At 45.3% G+C, this 25,751-nt stretch overlaps 1 long non-coding RNA gene across 1 annotated transcript in view; it reads left to right on the top strand.

Moving 5' to 3' along the window:
- The first annotated feature begins 7,216 nt into the window (after positions 1–7,216).
- Positions 7,217–25,751, top strand: part of LOC139280703 (uncharacterized) — a 115,440-nt gene continuing 96,905 nt past the window's right edge. Inside the window, exon 1 of the long non-coding RNA XR_011596749.1 lies at positions 7,217–7,255. This is a non-coding gene — a long non-coding RNA (uncharacterized lncRNA). The remainder of the gene's footprint in view (positions 7,256–25,751) is intronic.

Below are 25,751 nucleotides of genomic sequence, written 5' to 3'. Positions count from 1 at the left end.
GTTAGTTTCCCTTCTTCCCTCAGCAGTAGGTTTTGCTGACTGTTCATGTTTGATTCATTTGCCTTGAAATTGGTTTCCACCAATCTGCCAGTACAACCATGGCATAGGGATCAATCCTTGGAATGGGTAGGTCCGAGCCCCACTCGGTAATGTCCTCAGGCCTTATTTACATCAGACACGTGAGCTCGGGACACCTGCTAGACATCCCCAGGCAGCTCGCTGGTGAATTTGGGGCTGCTGCATCACCAGCAGTGACCCTTGGGTAGGTATTGAGGGAGGGTGAGAGAGGGAGGGTGAGGGCGATCGGGATGAGAGAGATGTGGAGGGGGGCTATCAAGAGGGGAGGGACCAGGAAAGGAGGTGATCAGGAGGGGGCACAACTAAGAGAGAGCAGGGTGATTGGGAGGGAGTTGACCAAGAGAGGTAGTTGATTGGTGGGGGCGGGCGGTGATCAGAAGAGGGTCAATCAGAAGAGGGTTTGAGGTCACGAACGGGGGGTTGAGGGGTAAGTTCGTGATGGGGAGGAGGAGTTGAGGTCATGATTCGGAGGGGATCGAGGTCGCGATTGGGAGAAAGGGCGAACGGTGGTCATTAGCGGCCCATGGTTTTAATGGCAAGAGCACTCCTGCACATTCAGGTAAGTATCATTTTTTTAACTTACCTTCTTGGTGGCGGCCCGCAAAGGTCCCTTTGCGGATCACTGGTTGTCACATTAGACCTGGTTTTCCTGAACACAGTTGGCCCGGAGTTTGCTCTACATTCAGGGCAAACCAATTTGATAAAGGAGGCAACACCAAGTGTTGTGCCCCTTATTTGCATATGCAAAGAGCCTAATGCACATTTCAGGCATGGGCCCTGGATGCCTCCTTTGATACCTATATCAATTTGTTGGTGGCATACTTCCGGCTCATAATGAGCACCTACCAACTATATTGGTGCCTTTTAGACCGATGGTTTCATATTTCCTTAGTAGTTTCTCACTGGCAATCATTCTTCTTACTTTTATGTTATGAAAGACCGTTACATTCTACGATGCTTAGTGTCACAACAAAGCATTGTTAGTCCTGCAACAATAACTTCCTTGTTATTCTGGCTTGAGTGGCTTCAAACAACAAGCTTTAATATATACCTATATATATATATAGATTGATCAATAACAGTATTGTTCTTATACAACTGTTCTACAGTATTATATTAATTGACAAGATGACATGCAAGTAATACAACCTGGTTCCTAGACTATGGAGTGATCAGTTCCAGGTTTGTGGGTTGTCTGTTCTGCTATGGAATTCTGACTGTCTTGAAAATTCTAACTTTCAAAAGGGGAAAGCTTTATCTTTATACTATTCGGCTGCCTTAGAATGCACATACTTATCTCCTAATCTTATGTTCTAGTTATAAATTATCCCATCATTCTAGCTCTTCTTTAGTTGATTGCTGATGTTGTGGCCCCAACTCTTATCTTGGCTGGAGACACAGTTTGTGCCCCTCAGGAATGTGCAAGACTATGTTATCAAACCACTAGTTATTTTATGGACGTCAGGTCCTACAAGTGAGAGCTGTTTTCTATGTTGGGTATGTAGGTCTCCTACCCACTAGCTTTTTTATCCAGATAAGGGTCATCTCTTGACCTGGGAGTTACAACCAAAGGGTACTTCAACATTCTCTGTCTCCAAGCTTCCTTTGTTCACCACCATCAAAACAAGATTCAAGCCCCACCCCCTTCCTTCATATTGCTTTCTGGCTAAAATGTTAAATGCAACACCCGCTGGGATACTTAACCATTTAAACCACTTTAAAATATTCTAACAAGTCATATTAGTGTTGGTGTGATTTCTGAAATGTGACAAACAAAATGCGCACTGGTGCCTGCTCTGCTCATTGGCAGCTAATTTTGTAGAGGATGTCCTTTAACAGGCAATAGTCTCTTACTTAATATTTAAGGGTCCAATGACTGCTTTAGGTGCTTTTAGCTGCCTAAAAAAGTGGGTCCCATGAATTTTGTGGCAGTGTCAGTTATGACTCAGTGGGTAGCACACTCGCCTCTGAATCAGAAGGTTATGGATTCAAGTCCCACATCAGAGACTTGAGCACAAAATTCTAGGCTGGCACTAGAGTACAGTACTGAAGGAGCGCTGCATTGTTGGAGGTGCCATCTTTCGGATGAGACATTAAACCGAGATCCCTTCTGCTCTCTCAGGTGGACGTAAAAAAATCCCATGGCATTATTCGAAGAAGAGGAGGGGAGTTATCCCTGGTGTCCAGGCCAATATTTATCCCTCAACCAACATAACAAAAACAGATTATCAGGTCATTATCACATTGCTGTTTGTGGGAGCGTACTATATACAAATTGGTTGCCGCGGTTCCCACATTACAAGTGACTACACTTCAAAAAGTACTTCATTGGTTGTAATGCACTTTGAGATGTCTGGTGGTTGTGAAAGGCGCTATATAAATGGTAAGTCTTTCTTTTATCTTTTAAAGTGACCTGGAAGTTTACAAGGGAGAAGCTACAGAAAGGGAAAGAAAATATTAACATCTAAATAAGTTTCTGCATTGTCTTTTCTAATTAGAATCGACAACTCACATTTGTATGATATCTTTCTCTGTACAAATCATCCCATGGCACTTTACCAAGGGACCAGTGGACATCAAGTAGGAAGTGGAAGAGAAGTTGGGGAGATGATTGAAAGCCCTGTGAAAAAGCTACATTTTGAGTAGGCTGTTGAACTAGTGAAGAGAGATAGCTAAGCAAAAGAGTTGAGGAAGAGAATCCCAGAGTGCAAGGTGGCAGAAGGTTCTTCTACTAATAGTGGTGCAGAGGGAGGGGAAACATGCAGTAGAACAAGTCATAAGAATGTGGGCTGGGATGTAGAACTGGAGAGGGACTTAATGAGCACCAGAATTTTGAAATTCATACTAGAGAACATGGAAGGATTGGAGGTTGGCGAATATTGAGACGACAGGCGGACAGGACTCTGTAGTTGCCAAGGAAATCACCAGCTGATATCTCAGAGAGGAAACGTGTGGATAAGGAATAGGAAGAGACCAGGCCAGAAGCCTTGTGGCATGCGTGCATAACTGTCAGACACACAAAGAGATCACCAAAATGCTTTTCACTACAGATCATAGATTAAAGCTATGATTCCTTATACAAATGAGCTACAGTGGAGTTGCCTTTGAAGAAAAAAATAATTTCAATATAGTAAATCAGAATATTTGTGTTCTTTTTTCATGTTCCAACTGTTTTAATTTACATTCATATTTCGTATTTTAGATTTGCTACTCGAATGCTCTCTAAATAATGATGAAATGTATATTAGTGATATTTAAAACTAGAATAAAATACTACTGACATAGGTAATCATAAATTGACCCTGTTATCATTCAATGGGTTAGACCAGACTATATTTATTTTTGGTTTTCACACTGCATAAAAAATGAAATATTTAATGCGCAGTCATTCATCATGTTGACTTTATATGTGAGTCAGAGGAAATAACATTGTCACAAATCAGGTTTTTTTGCTTTAGTTTATGTGCCATAATAAAGACATGGTTTTATTGCTTTGATATTAATATAGAGAGAGAGAGAGAGAGAGAGAGAGAGAGAGAGAGAGAGAGAGAGAGAGAGAGAGAGAGAGAGAGAGAGAGAGAGAGAGAGAGAGAGAGAGAGAGAGAGAGAGAGAGAGAGAGAGAGAGAGAGAGAAATATATAAAGGATGCAATGCAGACTGAAAATGAAGGAGCAGGTACTATGATCTGCAAGGGAGAGATAAAGAGAAAAGAAGTATATAAAGAGCATATTGCAGATAATCCTGCTGTACAACTACCACCATTCTGTTATGACTTTAGTGTGGAGGTATTGAACAAATGGCTTGCAGGTCAAACTCCATTAACTCAGCCCCAGATACATTTCACCTTTGCAAGCTAATAAGCAATGCCAACTTTCAGTTTCCACTCTTTAAATTTCCCAGATCTGAAGGTTGAGATTAGGCTACTCTCTGATTGGTGGATTTAGACCAATGAGGGAGTAGCTTCTTTGCACCAATCAGGAAACAGGCAATCTAAAGGCTCAGAAAGTGAAAAAAAACTGAGGCTGCACTTTCAAGTCTTCAAACTCTGGGTGGTAGTAAACACAGAAGCAGCGACAGTGGAAATGACAAAGGAGGTATCACAGTGAGGAACATGCAATGGAAGAGCAGATCAAGATAGGCAGAAGAGAACAGTGGACAGTTGTGCAGCAGACTAGACCAAACTAGGATGTGAAGAGCAAAAAGATAAATCAGGTACATGCAGCCATTTTTTTACACAAACACTTTGATTTTTGGTGTCTGGGCTGCTTGGCTATAAGTTGTATTTTTGTGTATGGAATGGTTGCATTTTTTATGTTATGAGTGGCTTGTAAATTTGTACAGAGCTTTAGATTTTTAGTTTATTGTTGGCGGGGACAGGGGGCGGGGGATTGAATTTTAGCTAAATGTGTCTCACATTTTTTTGTGCCTGTCAGTTTTGTATAATTGTGTGCAGCCTGGTCATGGTGAATGTATCTGGGCCTTGCTCCGAAAGGTTGGACAACCCTACATTACATCACCTGCTGTTGGTTATCTTGTATTGTGGAACATAAGATGTAAACTCATTTGAAATTTTAAAAATTGTATTAAAATACATTGCCTGCAACTATTGTTTAGTTTTCTAGATCATGTATGTTGTACTGTCTTGTTAATGGAACAAAACAAAGTACAATAATGTACAACAAGGCACCAAAATAGAATCAGACAGAAGTATACCTGGAGATCCTGTCCAAATACATAGACAAGGAAAGAAAATTCTGAAAATAACGAACCGGAATTTGCGGTCCAAGGTATACCTCCGGAGTACGTCTCCGACCCCCAAAGAAATTCTGAAACTACCTGCTAGCTCCCGGGCTTCAGAGACTTCGGGTCCTGGGCCTGCAGGCATACACCAGCGTAAAGGCCCACGAACGCAGGTGGTTCGGAAGCATCCCTGGGATCATGTGGGTCATGTCCTCCTATCAGAAAGGAGGATTCTTCATCATGCTTATGGGGATTCCATTTACGAATGGACTCCCCATTAGCATAAGAGGGATCCCCAAATAATTAAATAATTTACACAACTGGAATAAAAATAAAGCTTCCATTTTCAAATTTAATTTAAAAAGCCCCTTTATTGAAGCATTTACAATAAAAATTTAATTTTTTGAAAAATAATTTTAAACATTTTAATCCGGGCCAAAATGTACAATGAATAATTTGAAATGTTTGTAGAACATTTTTTTATTTTAACATTTTTAATGTAACATTGAGGGAGGAGAGTTTTTCATGATATAAAATGTGGATGTTCAAGTGATCAGTAGCTCCTCTTATTATTTGTTGCTAATTCCCACAATCAGAACCAATATGGTTAAAACCCTGAAAATCTTAAAAATACAAATTCAAGAAGAGATCATGCTGCAAGTGGAGAGTACAATTATAGTCTGCCAAAGCAGTTAGAGCTGGGTATGCATACTGAATGAGTCATTTTATCCTCCTTCACGCTATCAAGCCGTGCCTGCAGACTATGAAGAGGCTAAGCTAAACCTGTTTTGAGGTGAAGATCATCTCTGGATTCCTGAATTGTTCCCAGTTGGTTGAGAAGATCAATGGATTGGTTACATACATGAAGTCACATACAACTGTTTTGTTCAAGTCTTCCTCGATTTCGAAGGACCGCCTATAATGATGATGATGATGGTTTTGTTCAACTGTAATGGTACTCGTCCATTTATTTCTGTATGTTCCAGATTTCTATCTTCAACCTTTGATCACATGTATTAAGGAACTTAGCCTTTATGCTCTGTGAAATGTTTTGCATTTTGAGTGTTCTCCTGAAGTCAAGGATAGTTTGCAGCCATGGCAGTTAATTCAAAGTTCTTGGCACAGATCAAAAAAGTAAATTATTCTATTCATTTCTAAAACATCCCATGTGATTTAGGGGGCAGTGGCTTTGATTGCCAGCTGTGTCTGGGGAGGAGACGAGGGCAAAGCCAATGATTCTTTGTAGTTCCTTTGATGCGCAGCTCTGTGGGTTTATCTGGAGCTGTGTAAGTCAGCACATCAGTCCCCAGTGTGGACTAATGTGCTGACTTACACAGGAGGGACTGTGCTAGATTGATTCAGTGGCAATGGTTCATCACGCAAGAAATGAACATCCATTTTCTCGGCATCCATTATGTAGACAGCTCAAGGAGAAACAAGTTTAATCTTTCATTATACTGAAGGTATTATATAGCTTATAATCACTGTAATATACACTGTTTCACACTGAAGACTATCCCTTTACCTGTTTTACTTAAATAAACTACAGTATTGGTTTTTAGCCTGAATCTATTTTCAATCTACCTAATGAAGATGATAAGAATCATGTGGTTGCATGTGTCAGCCAGTGTACAGTAACTCTCCGTTCAATTCCTCACTATCGTTTACCTAGATGTTGGGCAGGTAAAAGCATGTTTCAGACCATGGGAACAGTCTGATCTGCTTACAGGATGATCAGTGGCATTGAAGTCAAGTAGACCCTGAAATTCCGATGTCCCGGGTCCGTACGAAGTTTCTACGGACCCGGAAAGGCATCGGAAAAGCCGGGTTTCAGCGCGCAATGCGCATGCGCTGAAAACCAGCTTTTCCGATCTGTCAAGTTTCTGGCTTGAGAGATCATCCGCAGATTGGGAGCGAGGACACTTGCAGGGCAAGATTTCCGATATTTACGAATATCTTGCCCTGCAAATGTCCTTTAAAATCTTGCGCCTGAAAAAGCAGGTGTATAGTCTACTTTTACAGACGCAAGTGTTTAAAAATACACAGAAACGTTTAAAAATAAAGTTAGAAAAACACATTTTATTTTTAAAAACCCTCCCCACTACGGTAAGTTTATTTTAAGGCTTAATTAAAAAAACTTTTTAAAAAGTCGGGAAAATATTCTTTTTTATAAGAACTTGAATTTAAATGAATATTAAATATGTAGTTTATTTTATATTTTTTATTGTGTTTTGGGTGTTTGCGGGGGTTTCTCATTCATAGTAATAGGAGTTCCGGACTTACGGAACTCCTCTTACTATGAATGAGAATCTATACTACACCTGATTGGCTGCAGTCTCCAGCTCCCGGCCTGCGCACATCCCCACGTGCACGCGCTGCGACGCGCAGTCACGGGAGGCCTCAGGCTCGGAAGTTCCAATGGGTGCAGCAACAACAGGTAAGTGCGCATCTTTTTTCTCTTTTTCTGTCATTTGCCTGAGGGAAGAGTTCGAACGAAATTTCAGGGCCAGTTAATATCTCATTTACCTTCTTATTAACCAAGAATTCTCCCTAAAGAACAAACAGGACTCTTTTCCAGTGTTATTTTTAGAGGCATCTTCCCTTGGTTCCTTAAATATTGTGTTATATAGAATGAATATCAAATTACTGCAGATGTTTTTTCCTTCACATTATTTAATTACTTGACACCCAATCACAGGATCCAAGCTTATGTGTCTTTACAAGATAGCTAACTAGTGAGAAAAGGAAATGTGGGACGATCAGTGTCTATACTCCAAGTAGTCTAATCCCTGAAAAATTCTGAAGCGTTAATAAAAATAAACCAAAGAGCTAAATGGGAAAGTTTGGAGGTTACCAGCTTGAGGACTTGTCGGAAGGATAAGCTTGGAATAACTAATCGTTTTTTTTTTAAATAGTCAGTTACCAAAAAGAGGAAAATCTAAAGATACTGATTTGTTTTGAACCAAATTAAAGGGGACATAAATCTAGATACAACCCAGTTGCCTTTAAAAAAAATGTCATTGCTTTATGTGAGTCCGTCAACAAATGTTCTGTATGTTTTGTGTTCTGGTGTGCTTGGATTTTAACTATATTTTTGTATATGGGATGGTCGCATGTATTAAATGTTCTGATTAATATGGGCAAGTTCAGCCTTTCTCAAAACAAATGTGGCTGAGGTAGCAATGTGATGCATTCCAAGCCAAATAAGCGATGTCTGGTCTCAACTAGAAATAGAAAACAGTGGGGAGTCTTTGCTTGGTGACGCACTCAACACAAACTGTCCTACCAGTACCGAGTATTTCGGCGAGTACTCGTGATTCATACTGGAAGGGTAATTGGATTTGGAAAAATGTCTTGAACAATCCTTACTCTTCAAATATTTTGAATTGTCTCTCTTCCTCTCTATCTATCTATAATAAATAGTTGAATTTAATTTTATGTATCTAAATTAGAACTTTTTAAGACAGCAACATCATTATAAGTTTTCAAGTTACATGTCAATCTATTTCCCTGTGTGTGTGCATGTGTGTGTGTTTCCCTGTCCCTTTTTGCTCTGCCCAATTTAAATGCTATTCATTTGTAATTATTTCCAATTCAAATAAAGTTTTATACCTGAAACGTTATCTTGTCTATTCCCTCCAAAGATGCTAACTCACTTGAGTGTTTCCAGCATTTTCTGTTTTTGTTATACTTTTATCAGTTTTTCACTGTTCAACACTCTTTGATGTTCAGAATTTTGATTCACTGATGCAAATTATTTACAAAAGTTCTACTACCAAATACCACATTCACTTCACCTCAGTGCCAATTTAGCTAAAATGAATTTCACTGAACAAATGAGGAGAAAATATAAAGTGTACATCTCATCATTCCTATTACAAGAAATATGTGTTGTGAAGTTAAAGGTTTATGCCAGGCTTCTATAAACAGCTTAATGTGAATCTGTGACAGGTTCTCATCAAGGGAAAATATCAGTACGTGTGTCATGCAAGTAATATAATACTTTGCAGTACATAAATAGACTCTGCTGCAATCTTCAGTGTAAATTGTAGGAGATCACATTTATGCATTAATTTTAGCTTCAAAATAATATACACCTTTGTATAATTTGCTTTTGGTATGTTAATCCTGATCTGAAACTAAGTGCAAACTCTCCAGGGCTGACAGTATAAGTTAGTCATTTGAAGTTATTCATGAGCAAGTGCAAAAATAATTTAGAAGAAAAGATGTTTGTCAATTTTATATATATACTGGCAAACGACAACGCAATTATTCTGCTATGCAAAGATCTGTTACGGATGTTCAGTGGAACAAATTCCAAGCGGGCGGTGGCTCATCGATCCCAGCTGTGACTCAAGGGAGAAAGCTCAGAAAGCTTAAAACCATTTGATTTAAAGCTGCAGTCCCGAAAAGCTCTGGTGGCAAAGTGAATGACTGAAACCGGTCAGGAAATTGGAAGGAAAAAAAGGGAAGTTAGAATTTTTATTAAGTGAGAAATGTAGCAAGGATTGTCGGCCAATGTAATTACCACAATCCAGACTTTTAATCCAAACTGGTAGATCTTCCATGACATTGCTCACGTTACAACAGTGACTACACTTCAAAAAGTACTGCATTGGCTGTAAAGCGCTTTGGTGGCCATGAAAGGCACTATATAAATGCAAGCCTTGATTTTGTTTCTTTAAATCAAGGGTACATTGGGGTTGATTTTCATGTGTGGTGCAAATTGGTTCGGGCAGTGGCTATAAATGTCAGTAGTGAGAGACTAGAGCCATTTTGATAGTTGGGCCTCATTTAAATCTTCTTCTTCTTCTTCTTCTTAGGCAGTTCCTCAGAGTCGAGGATGACTTGCTTCCTCACTAAAATGAGTTCTAAGGTGACTGATGAGACCAACGCAGGAACTACAGCAGATGGTGTTTGGAGGGACAAATGGGTGGGGTGCTTGATTTGTCATATGCTGTTTGTGCTTGGCTTCCACGTGCTCCTGACAGAGACTCGAAGAGTTCAGCACCTTCTTGGATGCTTCTCCTCCACTTTGAGCGGTCTTGGGCCAGAGATTCCCAAAAGTCGGTGGGGATGTTACATTTTTGCAAAGAGGCTTTGAGAGTGTCATTGAAGCGTTTTCTCTGCCCTCCTGGGATGTGATTGCTGCGATGTAGCTCAGAGTAGAGTGCTTGTTTTGGGAGTCTAGTATCGGACATGCAGACAATGTGGCCCGCCCATCGAAGCTGATCGAGCGTGGTCAATGCTTCGATGCTGGGAATGTTGGCCTGAGAGAGAACGTTGACATTGGTGCGCCTATCCTGCCAATGAATTTGCAGGATTTTGCAGAGGCAATGGTGGTACTTCTCCAGTGCTTCGAGGTGCCTGCTGCACATAGTCTATGTCTCTAGTCATAGTCCATAGCATATAGGAGGGTGGGTATCATTATTGCTCTGTAGACAATGAGCTTGGTGCAGGATTTGAGATCTTGGTCTTCAAACACTCTCTTTCTCAGGCGACCGAAGGCTGCACTGGCACACTGAAGGCGAGCTGTCTATGTTATGTGTGCAACATCATGTAACTAGAATTCTACCGCCACCAGATGGCGCATCTGTTGGGGACCCAAGGGATCCGAGCATCCCTTGAGAGCACTGCATTTAAGCAGGTCTCCCATGCTGTGCCAGCACTCCGGAGTCAGAATAAAGAGACGAAGGTCGCACTTACTCAAGTCTGCAGTACTCAGTCACATTGCTTTATTTGAGATATAACAACTGGCGACGAGTAATAGATAATGAACCATAATGCGAAAATGCAGAGAACTGTTGGTATCCTGGAGAAATTCTCAGAAGGTGATGATTGGGAAGCCTTCGTGGAGCAACTTGACCAATACTTCGTGGCCAACGAGCTGGAAGGGAATGAGAATGCTGCCAAATGAAGGGCGATCCTCCTCACCGTCTGCGGGGCAACAACTTATGGCCTCATGAAGAATCTTCTTGCTCCGGTGAAACCGACAACCAAATCTTATGAAGAACTGTGTACGCTGGTCCGGGAGCACCTAAATCCGAAGGAGAGCATTCTGATGGCAAGGTATCAATTTTATACATGTCAACGGTTTGAAGGCTAGGAAGTGGCGAGCTACGTCGCCGAACTAAGGCACCTTGCAGGACATTGCGAATTCGATGGATTCCTTGAGCAAATGCTAAGAGACTTTTTTGTGCTTGGCATTGGCCATGAAGTTATCCTTCGCAAACTATTGACTGTTGAAACACTGAACCTGAGCAAAGCCATAACGATAGCCCAGGCATTTATGTCCACCAGCGATAACACCAAACAAATTTTGCAGCATAAAGATGCATCTGCAAGTACTGTACACAACGTAACGTCGTTTTCAGGCAAGAATGCATATGGCAGAATGTATACGCCTGCAGCTGCACAAGCTAAGTTGACTCCAGAGTCCGCCATTAAGTGTGAATGCGAGGCAATTAACACCTTGTTGGCGCTGCGGAGGTCATCATCGAGCCCATCAATGCTGCTTCAAACACTATGCATGCAAAGGCTGTGGAACAATGGGACACCTCCAGTGAATGTGTAGACGAGCTGCAAACCCTGCAAACCACCACGTTGCAGAGGAAGATCGATCCATGGCAGATCAAACTGAACTAGAGACTCAAACCGAGGAGGCAGAAGTGTACGGGGTACACACCTTCACCACGAAATGTCCACCGATCATGTTAAAAATTAAACTGAATGGAATTACAGTATCCATGGAATTGGACATGGGTGTGAGTCAGTCTATCGTGAGCAAAAAGGCCTTCGACAGGCTGTGGTGCAACAAGGCACAAATGCCCAAGCTGAGCCCTATTCATACCAAGCTGAGAATTTACACTAAAGAACTGATCCCTGTAATTGGTAGTGCAGCAGTAAAAGTCTCCTATGATGGAACGACGCACGAACTATCACTATGGATTGTATCAGGAGATGGCCCCACACTGTTCGGCAGAAGCTGGCTGGGAAAAATGCGCTGGAACTGGGACAACATCCGAGTGCTTTCGTCCATCGGCGACGCCTCATGCCCAGGTTTTGAGCAAGTTCCCGTCGTTGTTTAAGCCAGGCATCGGAAATTTCGCTGGGGCGAAGGTGCAATTCCACTTGGTTCCTGATACACGACCCATCCACCACAAGGTACGTGTGGTGCCATACATGATGTGAGAGAAAGTGGAGATCGAGCTGGACAGGCTGCAATGAGAGGGCATCATCGTGCCGGTTGAGTTCAATGATTGGGTCAGTCCGATTGTTCTGGTTCTCAGGGGCGATGGCACAGTCAGAGTTTGTGGGGACTATAAAGTAACAATTAACCATTTTTCGCTGCAGGACCAGTACCCGTTACCCAAGGCAGATGACTTATTTGCGTCACTGGCAGGAGGAAAGACGTTCACCAAGTTGGACCTGACCTCGGCCTACATGACGAAGGAGCTGGTGGAATCTTCGAAAGGGCTCACCTGCATCAACACGCACAAAGATCTGTTCATCTACAATAGATGCCCATTTGGGATTCGATCAGCCGCAGCTATTTTTCAAAGTCTGCTAAAGTCGGTTCCGCGCACCGTGGTGTTCCAGGACGAAATATTGATCACAGGTCGGGACACCATGGAGCACTTGCAAAAACTGGAAGAGTTTCTAAGATCATGTGGGACTCGGTTGAAACGCTCAAAGTTTGTTTTCCTGGCGCCAGAGGTTGAGTTCTTCGGGAGAAGAATCGTGGCAGACGGCATCAGACCCACCAACACCAAGATGGAGGTCATCAAGAACGCATCGAGACCACAACACGTGATGGAGCTGCGGTCGTTCCTGGGACTCCTCAATTATTTTGGTAATTTCCTACCCGGGTTAAGCATCTTGCTAGAACCTCCACATGTGTTGCTACGCAAGGGAGATGACTGGGTATGGGGGAAATCACAAGAGTCTGCCTTGAAGAAAGCTAGAAATCTGTTGTGTTCCAACAAATTGCTTGTTCTGTAAGACCCATGTAAACGTTTAGTGCTAGCTTGCGATGCATCTTTGTACGGGGTCAGGACAAGCAAACGAATCGGGAACATTGCAACCAGTCGCTTATGCATCCAGGAGTTTGTCCAAGGCCAAAAGAGCCTACAGCATGATTGAAAAAGCTCTGGCATGTGTTTAAGGGGTGAACAAAATGTACTAGTATCTGTTTGGGCTTAAGTTCGAGTTAGAAACTGACCATAAGCCGTTCAAATCGCTATTCTCAGAGAGCAAAGGTATGAATGCCTCCGCTCGCATCCAAAGATGGCCGCTCACGCTGTCTGCATATAACTATGTAATTCGTCACAGGCCAGGCACAGAAAACTGCGCTGATGCTCTCAGTCGGCTACCATTGCCCACCATCGGGGTGGAAATGGCACAGTCTGCAGACTTGCTCTTGGTGAGGGATACATTTGAAAACGAAGTGTCATCTGTTATTATGGTGTTTGCAGGCATTCTAGTAATGACTCCACGAGGTAAGGTATTGTACTTGAACTGTTGTGACCTTAGTCCATTTATTGCAGCTTCTGAATGAGGTTATAGTAAGGTGGGCTCCCTTTTATACCTGGTTACCTGCGGTGTGCAGGTGACCTCTAGGTCTCCACCTGTTGCACCCTCTGGTGTTACAAAGATACATTGATTGGTCTTATGTAACTGTACTTTGAGTGTACATGGTATATACATACACAACATCACTCTCCCGTAAGTCTTGTGCCACTGGCCTTTGCACTGGGTGCTCTGGCCCTCGACTTGAGTGCCCAAAGCCCTTGCACTTTGTCTGTGCTTGGGAATTGCTCTCTCCCTATGGACCCCAAGTCCTTATTGCCACAACATTGGGAAATGGTCAGCAGTGGATGATTGGAGGTTGAAGTGGGGGTTTGAGTGGGTTCTGGGTGTGATCCATGGCTACATACCCCCATTCTCCCCTCCCCGCCCCATAGATAGACCATGTGTGTGGCTCGACAGTTGCATTTACATACATGTACAAAAAATAGGATTGGTTACATGACTGTTTGGGTTTAGCAGTAGTGAAACAAGTACATTTTACAGATAGGATACATACATGGTGTTATGTATGTAAACTTGTAATTACCATGTCTAAACACCAAAGGGCTTATCCCCTGGAGTCCCAAGGGATCCCACAATCCCTTGGGAGCACCTGTATATAAGGAGGCCTCACAGGCTGGAGAGGCACTCTGAGATCTGCAATAAAGGACTACGGTCACACTTACTTTGAACTTGTAGTATCTAGCCTGACACTTTATCCAAGACATAACAACTGGCTATGAGATACAGATAACGAACCCCAACGCAACAATGCAGAGAGCTGTGGGCATCCTGGAGAAACTTTCAGAGGAAGATGATTGGGAAACCTTCATGGAGCGACTTGATCAATACTTTGTGACCAACGAGCTGGAAAGAGAAGCAAACACTGCCAAACTAAGGGCGATCCTCCTTAGCATTTGCGCGGCATCAATGTATGGCCTCATGAAAAACCTGCTCACTCCAGCAAAACCCACAGACAAGTCGTACGATGAGTTGTGCACACTGGTCCGGGAGCATCTTAACCCGAAAGAAAGCGTTTTGATGGCGAGGTATCAGTTCTACACGTACAAGAGATCTCAAGGCCAGGAAGTGGCGAGCTACGTCGCTGAGCTAAGGTGCCTTGCAGGACATTGCGAATTTGAAGGACACTTGGAGCATATGCTCAGGGACTTCTTTGTACTTGGCACTGGCCAGGAAGTAATACTTCACAAACTTTTGACTGTAGAGACCCCAATTTTGTGTAAAGCCATAGCGATAGCCCAGACGTTTATCCCCACCAGTGACAATACCAAACAAATTTCCCAGCACACTCGTGCTGTTGCAAGTACTGTGAACAAAATAACGTTGTTTTCGACTCGAAATGTACATGGCAGGACTTACACGCCTGTAGCTCCACGTCTTCAGATGACTCAGAGTCCGCCATCAAGGGTGGTGAATACAAGGCAATTAACACCTTGTTGGTGCTGCGGGGGTGATCATCGATTCCATTCATGCCGCTTCAAAGGATACATTTTCAAGGGCTGTGGAACAATGAGATACCTCCAACGAGTGTGCAGGCAAGCTGCAAACCACCATGTTGCAGAGGAGGACAGATCCACGGTGGATCATGACGAACCAGAGCCTCAGACCGAGGAGGCAGAGGTATATGGGGTGCACACATTTACCACAAAGTGTCCCCTTTGCTGAAGATTGAATTAAATGAACTCCTGGTGTCCATGGAGCTGGACACGGGCGCAAGCCGGTCCATAATGAATAAAGGGACTTTCGATAAGTTGTGGTGGAACAAGGCTTCAAGGCCTGTCCTGACTCCCATTCGTAGAATGTACACAAAGGAACTGATTCCCATAATTGGCAGTGCTACCATAAAGACCTCCTACGATGGAGTGGTGCACGATTTACCAATCTGGCTGGTACTGGACGATGGCCCCACGCTGTTCGGCAGGAGCTGGCTGGGAAAGATACACTGGAACTGGGACGACGTCTAAGTGCTTTCGTCCGTCGACGACACCTCATGTGCCCAGGTCCTAAGCAAGTTCCCCTCGCTATTCGAACCAGGCATCAGGAAGTTCCAAGGAGCAAAAGTGCAGATCCACTTGATTCCGGGGGCACGACCCATCCATCACAAGGCCTTACATGATGAGAGATGGGGGTGGAGATTGAGCTGTTCAGGCTGCAACGAGAGGGCATCACTTCGCCGATCGAATTCAATGAGTGAGCCAGTCAGATTGTTCCAGTCCTCAAGGGAGACGGCACCGTCAGAATCTGTGGTGATTACAAAGTAGCTATCAATCGTTTCTCGCTGCAGGATCAATACCCACTACCAAAGGCAGACGACTTATTTGCGATGCTGGCGGGAGGGAAAATGTTCACAAAGCTGGACTTGACCTCGACCTACATGACGCAGGAGCTGGAGGAATCTTCGAAAGGCCTCATCTGCATCAGTACCCACAAAGGTCTTTTCGTTTACAACAGATACCCATTTGGGATTCGATCGGCCGCGGCGATATTCCAGAGGAACATGGAAAGCTTGCTAAAGTCGCTCCCGCGCACCATAGTCTTCCAGGACGACATCTTGTTTAACAGGTCGGGACACCATTAAGCACCTGCAGAACCTGGAGGAGGTTCTTAGTCGGCTTAATTGTGTGGGGCTCAAGTTAAAATGCTCGAAGTGCGTTTTCCTGGAGCCTGAAGTGGAGTTCCTGGGGAGGAGAATCGCGGCGGATGGCATCAGGCCCACCGATTCGAAGACGGAGGCAATCAAGAACGCACCGAGACCATAGAACGTGATGGAGCTGCTGTCGTTTCTAGGACTCCTGAACTATTTTGGTAACTTTTTATCTGGTCTTAGCACATTGTTCGAACCCCTGTACTCTTTACTGCATAAGGGAGATGAATGGGTATGGGGTAAAAGCCAAGAAAATACCTTTGAGAAAGCTAGAAAGCTGTTATGTTCAAACAAATTGCTTGTGTTGTACGATCCATGTAAACGTTTGGTACTAGCATGTGATGCGTCGTCGTACGGGGTCGGGTGTGTATTGTAACAAGCTAATGAATTTGAGAAATTGCAACCGATTGCTTATGCATCCAGAAGTCTGTCTAAGGCCGAGAAGGCCTAGCGTATGATTGAAAAAGAAGCGTTTGCGTGTGTTTACGGGGTAAAGAAAATGCATCAATATCTGTTTGGGCTCAAATTTGAATTGAAAACCGATCATAAGCCACTTATATGCCCCTTTTCTGAAAATAAGGGGATAAATACGAATGCATCGGCCCGCATCCAGAGATGGGCGCTCACGTTCTAGAAACATAGACATAGAAACATAGAAAATAGGTGCAGGAGTAGGCCATTCGGCCCTTCTAGCCTGCACCGCCATTCAATGAGTTCATGGCTGAACATTCAACTTCAGTACCCCATTCCTGCTTTCTCGCCATACCCCTTGATCCCCCTAGCAGTAAGGACCTCATCTAACTCCTTTTTGAATATATTTAGTGAATTGGCCTCAACAACTTTCTGTGGTAGAGAATTCCACAGGTTCACCACTCTCTGGGTGAAGAAGTTCCTCCGCATCTCGGTCCTAAATGGCTTACCCCTTATCCTTAGACTGTGACCCCTGGTTCTGGACTTCCCCAACATTGGGAACATTCTTCCTGCATCTAACCTGTCTAACCCCGTCAGAATTTTATATGTTTCTATGAGGTCCCCTCTCATTCTTCTGAACTCCAGTGAATACAAGCCCAGTTGATCCAGTCTTTCTTGATAGGTCAGTCCCGCCATCCCGGGAATCAGTCTGGTGAACCTTCGCTGCACTCCCTCAATAGCAAGAATGTCCTTCCTCAGGTTAGGAGACCAAAACTGTACACAATACTCCAGGTGTGGCCTCTGCATACAACTACGCCATCTGCCACAGGCCAGGCACAGAAAACTGTGCCGATACTCTCAGTAGGCTGCCATTGCCGGGGTGGATATAGTACAGCCTGCAGATTTAGTTATGGTAAAGGAAACATTCGAGAGTGAGCAATCACCTGTTACCGCCCGACAGTTTAGAACCTAGACGAGCTAGGACCCCTTGTTGTCCTTAGTAAAAGAACTGTGTGCTCCACGGGAGTTGGTCTAGTGTCCCGTTAGAGATGCAGGAAGAAATAAAGCCGTAGAGTGGCACAAAGATGAAATGTCTATACAGGCAGACTGCCTCCTATGGGGTAACCAGGTAGTTGTGCCAAAAAAGGGCAGGGACACTTTCATTAGTGATCTCCACAGTACCCACCCAGGCATTGTAATGATGAAAATGATAGCCAGATCCCACGTGTGGTGGCCCGGTATCGATGCAGACTTAGAGTCCTGTGTACACAAATGTAATAAATGTTCACAGTTAAGCAATGCACCCAGGAAGGCACCACTAAGCTTATGGTCTTGGCCCTCCAAGCCGTGGTCTCGGGTTCATATCGACTATGCAGACCCATTCTTGGGAAAAATGTTTTTCGTGATTGTAAATGTATACTCCAAATGGATTGAATGTGTGATAATGTCGGCAAGCATGTCCGCTGCCACGATTGAAAGCATACGGGTCATGTTTGCCATGCACAGCCTGCCTGATATCCTTGTAAGTGACAATGGGCCATGCTTTACCAGTGCCGAATTCAAGGAATTCATGACCCGCAATGAGTTCAAACATGTCACGTCTGCCCTTTTTAAGCCAGCGTCCAACGGTCAGGCAGAACGAGCAGTTCAAACAATCAAGCAGAGCTTGAAAAGGGTAACTGAAGGCTCACTGCAGACTCGCTTATCCCGAGTCCTGCTTAGTTACCGCACAATACCCCACTCGCTCACCAGGGTCCCTCCCACTGAACTGCTCATGGAAAGGGCACTGAAGACAAGGCTCTCGTTAGTCTACCCTGATCTACACGAACAGGTAGAAAGCAGGTGACTTCAACAGAATACATATTATGATCGCGCAAATGTGTCACGTGAAATTGAAGTAAATAATCCTGTATTTGTGTTGAACTATGGACAAGGTCCCAAATGGATTGCTGGCACTGTTTTGACCAAAGAGCAGAGTAGGGTGTTTGTCGTCAAACTCACAAATGGACTCGCCTGCAGAAAGCATTTGGACCAAACCAAACTCAGATTTACTGAGTATCCAGAACAACCCACAAAAGACTCTACCTTTTTTCGACCCTCCAACACACACACACACACACAAGTGGCAACCGACCCAGCGGTAGACCACGAAGCAGAACCCATCACCCGCAGCAGCCCAGCAAGTCTCACCACCCCCAGCAATCCAGCAAGGCCAGACTCACCAACACCAGCATTTGTACTGAGACGATCAACCAGGGAAAGGAAGGCCCCAGATCGATTCACATTGTAAATAGATACACTATTGACTTTGGGCGGGGGGCGGGGGGGGGGCAGGGGAGTGTTGTTATGTATGTAAACCTGTAATTACCATGTCTAACCACCAGAGGACTTGTCCCCTGGAGTCCCAAGGGATCCGACAATCCCTTGGGAGCACTTGTATATAAGGAGGCCTCACAGGCTGGAGAGGCACTCTGAGATCTGCAATGAAGGACACTACGGTCACACTTACTTTGGATTTGCAGTATCTAGGCTGATTCTTTATCCAAGAGATAACACATGGTATTACAGTCTTGCCCCTGGGGTATAGGTACAGGTGGATGAGGATGTTAGTTCCAGAGTAACCGGACTATGTCCAGGTTGTCTGATGGCAGCGCTGCGCTCCCTGCCAGCTGGGTGGGCTCGAATCGCTCCCTTGGCTAGGTCTCAGGGCCTTTGCCGTTGCCTAGTGGTGGGCAGAGCCACAGGAATGTGTGGCCTCCCTGTCTGCCTTTGAGGGCTGCATGGTCTCCCTGTTGCCCTTCAGCGGTAGCAGGAGCCTCGTCATCCCAGGTCCCCTCGGGAGGGCTGGAGGGTGCTGGCCTCTTGCTCCCGGTGCTGGCCCTGGTGGCCAGAGGGTTAGGGCCGATCTAGGGCAGGGTGCCATTAGTGGTGTCTGTGCCGTCCGCTAATCGCTGGCCCTGCAGTGGGTAAGCTCCCACTTTGTGTGGCCACACTCCCTGGGGCATCACCTTGGTCCCGGAGGTGCAGATTAAATGATTGGGTTGCCCGCTGGACTTGCGTGCTTCAAACGGGAGATTGGCCTTTGTTTTGTCGGTGAGCATCTTGAACCCGGCATCACACATTATTCCATCGTTTACATTCATGATACATTGGCTCCGATCGCTCTCCGATACGAGTTAACATTTGTCAATTACATCTTTATGCTCAATTAATATTTTCCCTGTATATTACCAGCATCGCTCTACAATGTTACATTTAGGTACTTGTGTTTATCAATTACACCTTTTCCGCGTATCCTACTGGCATCGCTGTTTAACGGTACAGTTAAATACTTGCATTTGTTAATTACATGTCTCACATTAATATCACCGGCATCACTGTACAAAAAGTGGAACTGTCCCTTTAATTGTTCTGGGTTGCCGGTCTTCTTTAAAAGGGCCTTGCAATCTTTACCCCAATCTGGTTCGCTGCTCGGCATCACGTGTTGCTCCCTCAACGCTGCCCCTCGTGGTCTGGTTGCGGCCATCTTGATTTCAGGCAATTTGCCTCGTGGTGCAGGTGCCATCTTTTCACCCTCCTCGAGGTAGGCTGCGGTGATCCTTCCCTCCCCAGGTTCTGCCACTGAAGCCGGGGAAATACCTTCTGCGTCGATCTTCTCCCGTCTGAGTCCTGCCACGGCCCGGAAGGTGTGTTCTGTCTGTTCGGGTTGGATCATCTCGCCGTTGGATAGTGCGGTCTGTGTCGTCGCCGCACAGTCGAGCTGGACAGTAGGTGTAAAGTCTTTACACAATACCACAAATCCACACGAGGCACATTCTATGGACAAGGTCACTCCATGACCTGAACCTTTATTCACAGGACCAAGAAGTGATGACCCTGCGTGGGACCTCCCTTTATATACCTGGATGACCAGGTGAGGAGTGTCTCCCACAAGTTCACCCCCTGTGGTCAAGGTGTGCATTTCTTACGTAAATACAGTATTACAGCGTTGTTACATAAAGGTTACATACATGACATCACCTCCCCCTCAACATCCTATTGGGATCATAGGTTAAGTCTTTCGGGTGGTCTGCACTCTCTCTCGTGGAGCGCCACAGTTGGGGCTCTGGTTGTTGAGCCTTGGTATGCGTGTCTGTCACCTGTGGTGATTCCGGCCTGTCCAGGCTGACCACAGGGACTGTGCATGCTGCCGAACGTTCTTGTTGCTCGTTCACTGGCGGTGGTGTGAATACAATCTCATGATCTTCCTCAGGTTCCTGAGAGTCCATGCTGAACCTTTTTTTTACTTGGTCCAGATGCTTGCAGCATATCTGCCCATTGTTAAGTTTAACCACTATGACCCTATTCCCCTCTTTGTCTATTACAGTACCCTCAAGCCATTTGGGCCCCAAAGCGTGATTGAGATCAAATACGGGGTCATCAATTTCTATACATCTCCCCCTTGAATTTCGGTCATGGTACTCGTTTTGGGACTGGCGCTGGCCCTCAACAATGTCGGACAGGACTGGATGAATGAGGGACAGCCGAGTCTTGAGTGTTCGTTTCATGAGTAGCTCCGCAGGCGGGACCCCTGTGAGCGAGTGCGGTCGGGACCTATAGGCCAGCAGGAGGCGCGATAGGCAGCATTGAAGGGAGAGTCCTTGAATCCGGGGCATGCCTTGTTTTATGATTTGGACCGCACGTTCCGCCTGGCCATTGGAGGCCGGCTTGAACGTTGCTGTCCTGACGTGGTTAATGCCATTACCCAACATGAACTCCCGGAATTTGTAGCTTGTGAAACATGGGCCATTGTCGCTAACAAGAATATCCGGCAAGCCGTGGGTCACAAAGACCACACGAAGACACTCCACGGTGGTGGATGTTGTGCACGAATTCAAAATGATGCACTCGATCCATTTCGAGTACGCATCAACCACAATGAGAAACATTTTTCCCATGAACGGGCCCGCGTAGTCTACGTGAATACGTGACCATAGCCTGATGGGCCAGGACCACGGGCTGAGCGGAGCCTCCCTGGGGGCATTACCTAGCTGGGCACACGTCATGCACCTGCGAACACAGTGTTCCAGGTCTGAATCATTTCCCGGCTACCACACATGTGACCAGGCAATGGCCTTCATCAGCACGATGCCTGGGTGCTCGCTGTGGTGTTCCCTGATGAATACTTCCCTGCCCCTCTGGGGCATGACTACCCGGCTGCCCCATAGTAGGCAGTCGGCTTGGATGGAGAGCTCATCCATCCGTCTGTGAAACGGTCTGACCTCCTCAGGGCATGCTCCATGTGCGGGCACCCAATCCCCAGTCAGGACACATTTCTTAATCAGGGATAGGAGGGGATCTCTGTTGTTCCAGATTTTGATCTGTCGGGCTGTGATGGGGGAGCCTGTGCTGTCAAAGGCATCGACAGCCATGACCATCTCAGCGCTTTGCTCCGCTGCCCCCTCAGTGGTGACCAGTGGAAGCCTGCTGATCGCGTCAGCTCAATTTTCGGTGCCGAGCCGGTGTTGGACGGTGTAGTCATACGCAGTGAGCGTGAGAGCCCATCTCTGTATGCGAGCTGATGCATTGGCATTGACAGTCTTGCTGTCTGACAGCAGGGATGTTAACAGCTTGTGGTCCGTTTCTAATTCGAGCCTCCTGCCAAAAAGGTGCTGATGCATCTTTTTCCCCCCAGAGACACATGCAAGCGCTTCCTTCTCAACCATCCCATATCCCTGTTCAGCTTGAGAGAGCGACCTGGAGGCATAAGCCACAGGTTGTAGTTGGCCCTCAGCGTTACCCTGCTGCAACACGCACCCAACCCCATAGGACAATGCATCACATGTCAGAACCAATTTTTAGGGGGGTCGTACAGGGTCAACGACTTATTTGAACAAAGTAGGTTCTGCGCCCGATTGAAAGCCCGTTCCTGACAGTCCCCCCAAAACCAATCACAACCCTTACGCAGGAGCACGTGTAGCGGCTCCAACAATGTGCTTAAGTTTGGCAGGAAGTTCCCGAAATAGTTCAAGAGTCCCAGAAATGAACGCAACTCCGATGTGTTGCAGGGCCTGGGCGCTCGTCGAATCACATCCGTTTTGGATTCGGTGGGCCGAATCCCATCTGCAGCAACCCTCCTGCCTAGAAACTCGACCTCGGGAGCCAAAAACACACACTTGGACTTCTTGAGTCGCAGGCCTACCCGGTCCAGTCGGTGTAACACCTCCTCCAGGTTGTGGAGGTGTTCCTCGGTGTCACGACCAGTGATGAGGATGTCGTCTTGAAATACGATTGTTCCAGGAATGGAGTTGAGCAGGCTTTCCATGTTTCTTTGAAAAATCGTGGCCGCTGATCGAATGCCAAACGGACGCCTGTTGTAAACTAACAGTGCCTTGTGTGTGGTGATGGTGGTCAGTAGCTTAGATTCATCGGCCAGTTCTTGGGTCATGTAGGCTGAAGTGAGGTCCAACTTAGTGAACAGCTTGCCGCCTGCCAGTGTGGCAAAAAGGTCCTCCGCTCTCTGGAGTGGGTATTGGTCTTGTAGGGACACCCGGTTGATAGTGGCCTTGTAGTCGCCACAGATCCTGACCGAGCCATCCGCTTTTAGGATGGGAACGATGGGGCTCGCCCAGTCGCTGAATTCAACGGGCGAGATGATGCCCTCTCTCAGCAACCGGTCCAACTCGCTCTCAATTTTCTCCCGCATCACATACGGCACAGCTCTGGCTTTGAAAATAATTTTGGCACAATTTTTGGAACTTTCTGCGATCGATGTCTCCTGTACGAGTTCTCAGTGTCTGGTGGAGCAGATCTGTTCCACCAGATGGTTGTCCAGGCAGATGCAGAAAGGAGTTGGCTGAGAATGTCCATGCCAGAAGACCATCCCCACGAAATGGGTGACGTGCTCGAAGAAGTTCAGTAACCTTAACTTGGGCAACAAAGATGGGAATGATGTCCTCCGATCTCTTTTTTCCCAGGATGAAACCTTGGCACAGCCCTTTCCTCTTAGCACTCTAAACACTTTCCTCCCCTGTACCACCACCTTCTCCAATCACAAAGGCATACTGCACCAACCCTCCTTCTCATTCTAATCACATGCTCACCTGCTGCAGCTGCCCTCTGAACAGGCACAAACTGCATTCTGTTTTTACCTGATGACATCTGGAAAGCATTTCTCTCTTCTAACTACTTCCATATTTCACATTGGAGCTTCCCCATCTTGCTTACAACTTACTGCTTCTCCCTCAGAATGCATACAGCTTGTACATCTACACCGCCATTTACAAGAATGACACACTATCTCACTCTCAGTCTTCCTGCAGGACAAGCTGGCTCACAACAACTGGGAGAGGACCAGAACCAGGCGTGGGCCAGACTCTCGTAGCTAGAACTGTTGGAGATCATTGGGGGAAGCTTGAGGAGAAGCATCTGCAATGGTAAGACTTGAGGCCTAGTGCATCAGGGCACTATGGTCTGACACTTATGTGTTTATTATTTATTTTATCATTTGGAAACATGATTACAATACCCTTTCCATTGATGATGTTGTCTGCAGAGTCTTTTTATAATAGCTATGGACTTAGCAGAGCAATGAATGATGGTCAGTGGGATGGAATTTCTTTATATAGTTGATGTTTTTCTTAATCGTTGCTATAGAAACACATATCCTGTCCATGAGGAGATATAGTTCCAATTTTTCTTTACTGGAAATGTGAATTTTGCTGCATTTTTACACCTTGCAACAGTATAACCTTTTACTCTTTGTGAGTGATGTCTTGGAACATCTGCTAAAATTGTAAAACCGAAATCCAATGCACTTATTGTTATGCCTAATTGTAAAATCTTATAAATTGTATTCCTCAAAGACAAAGGCCAGAATTTTAATCCTTTTGGAGGTGGAGGGTAGTGGGGGAGGCCCGGTAGCAGTTGGGAAATGTGGGAGAACAGGTTTCCTGCAGGCCCTGCCAAATTTAACAGCAGGACCTAATTTGCATTTGAAGCCTCTGTTTCCTGGTTGGGCCAAATGGCCTGTTTCTGTGCTATATATTCTATGTAACAAGTACTGAATAATTACCTCGCTTCAGTTTGTACTAAAGAAGATAACGAAATAGACACTTCACTGGAGGATGAGCTTAAAAAAAATACAATTAGGATAGAAAGAAAGAAGGACTTGGGTTTATATAGAGCCTTTCACAACCATCGGACATCACAAAGCGCTTTACAGCCAATGAATTACTTTTGGGATGTAGTCGCTATTGTAATGTAGGAAATGCGGCAGCCAATTTGCACACAAGCAAGCTCCCACAAACAAGAAAGTTATAATCACCAGATTAACTGTTTTAGTTATGTTGATTGAGGGATAAATATTGTCCAGGACACCGGGGATAACTCTCCTGTTCTTCTTTGAAATAGTGCCATGGGATCTTTTGAGGATGTTTCCAGTAGAGTGGACAAGGGGGAACCAGTTGATGTGGTTATTTGGACTTTCAGAAGGCTTTCGACAAGGTCCCACACAAGAGATTAATGTGCAAAGTTAAAGCACATGGGATTGGGGGTAGTGTGCTGACGTGGATTGAGAACTGGTTGGCAGACAGGAAGCAAAGAGTAGGAGTAAATGGGTACTTTTCAGAATAGCAGGCAGTGACTAGTCGGGTACAGCAAGGTTCTGTGCTGGAGCCCCAGCTGTTTACATTGTACATTAATGATTTAGACGAGGGGATTAAATGTAGTATCTCCAAATTTGCAGATGACACTAAGTTGGGTGGCAGTGTGAGCTGCGAGGAGGATGCTATGAGGCTGCAGAGTGACTTGGATAGGTTAGGTGAGTGGGCAAATACATGGCAGATGAAGTATAATGTGGATAAATGTGAGGTTATCCACTTTGGTGGTAAAAACAGAGACAGACTATTATCTGAATGGTGACAGATTAGGAAAAGGGGAGGTGCAACGAGACCTGGGTGTCATGGTACATCAGTCATTGAAGGTTGGCATGCAGGTACAGCAGGCGGTTAAGAAAGCAAATGGCATGTTGGCCTTCATAGCGAGGGGATTTGAGTACAGGGGCAGGGAGGTGTTACTACAGTTGTACAGGGCCTTGGTGAGGCCACACCTGGAGTATTGTGTACAGTTTTGGTCTCCTAACTTGAAGAAGGACGTTCTTGCTATTGAGGGAGTGCAGCGAAGGTTCACCAGACTGATTCCCTGGGATGGCGGGACTGACATATCAAGAAAGACTGGATCAACTGGGCTTGTATTCACTGGAGTTCAGAAGAATGAGGGGATCTCATAGAAACGTTTAAAATTCTGACTG

The sequence above is a fragment of the Pristiophorus japonicus genome, chromosome 15 (genome assembly GCF_044704955.1).
Source record: "Pristiophorus japonicus isolate sPriJap1 chromosome 15, sPriJap1.hap1, whole genome shotgun sequence".
Classification (NCBI taxonomy): domain Eukaryota; kingdom Metazoa; phylum Chordata; class Chondrichthyes; family Pristiophoridae; genus Pristiophorus; species Pristiophorus japonicus.
This window is presented reverse-complemented; position numbering and strand designations above follow the sequence as displayed.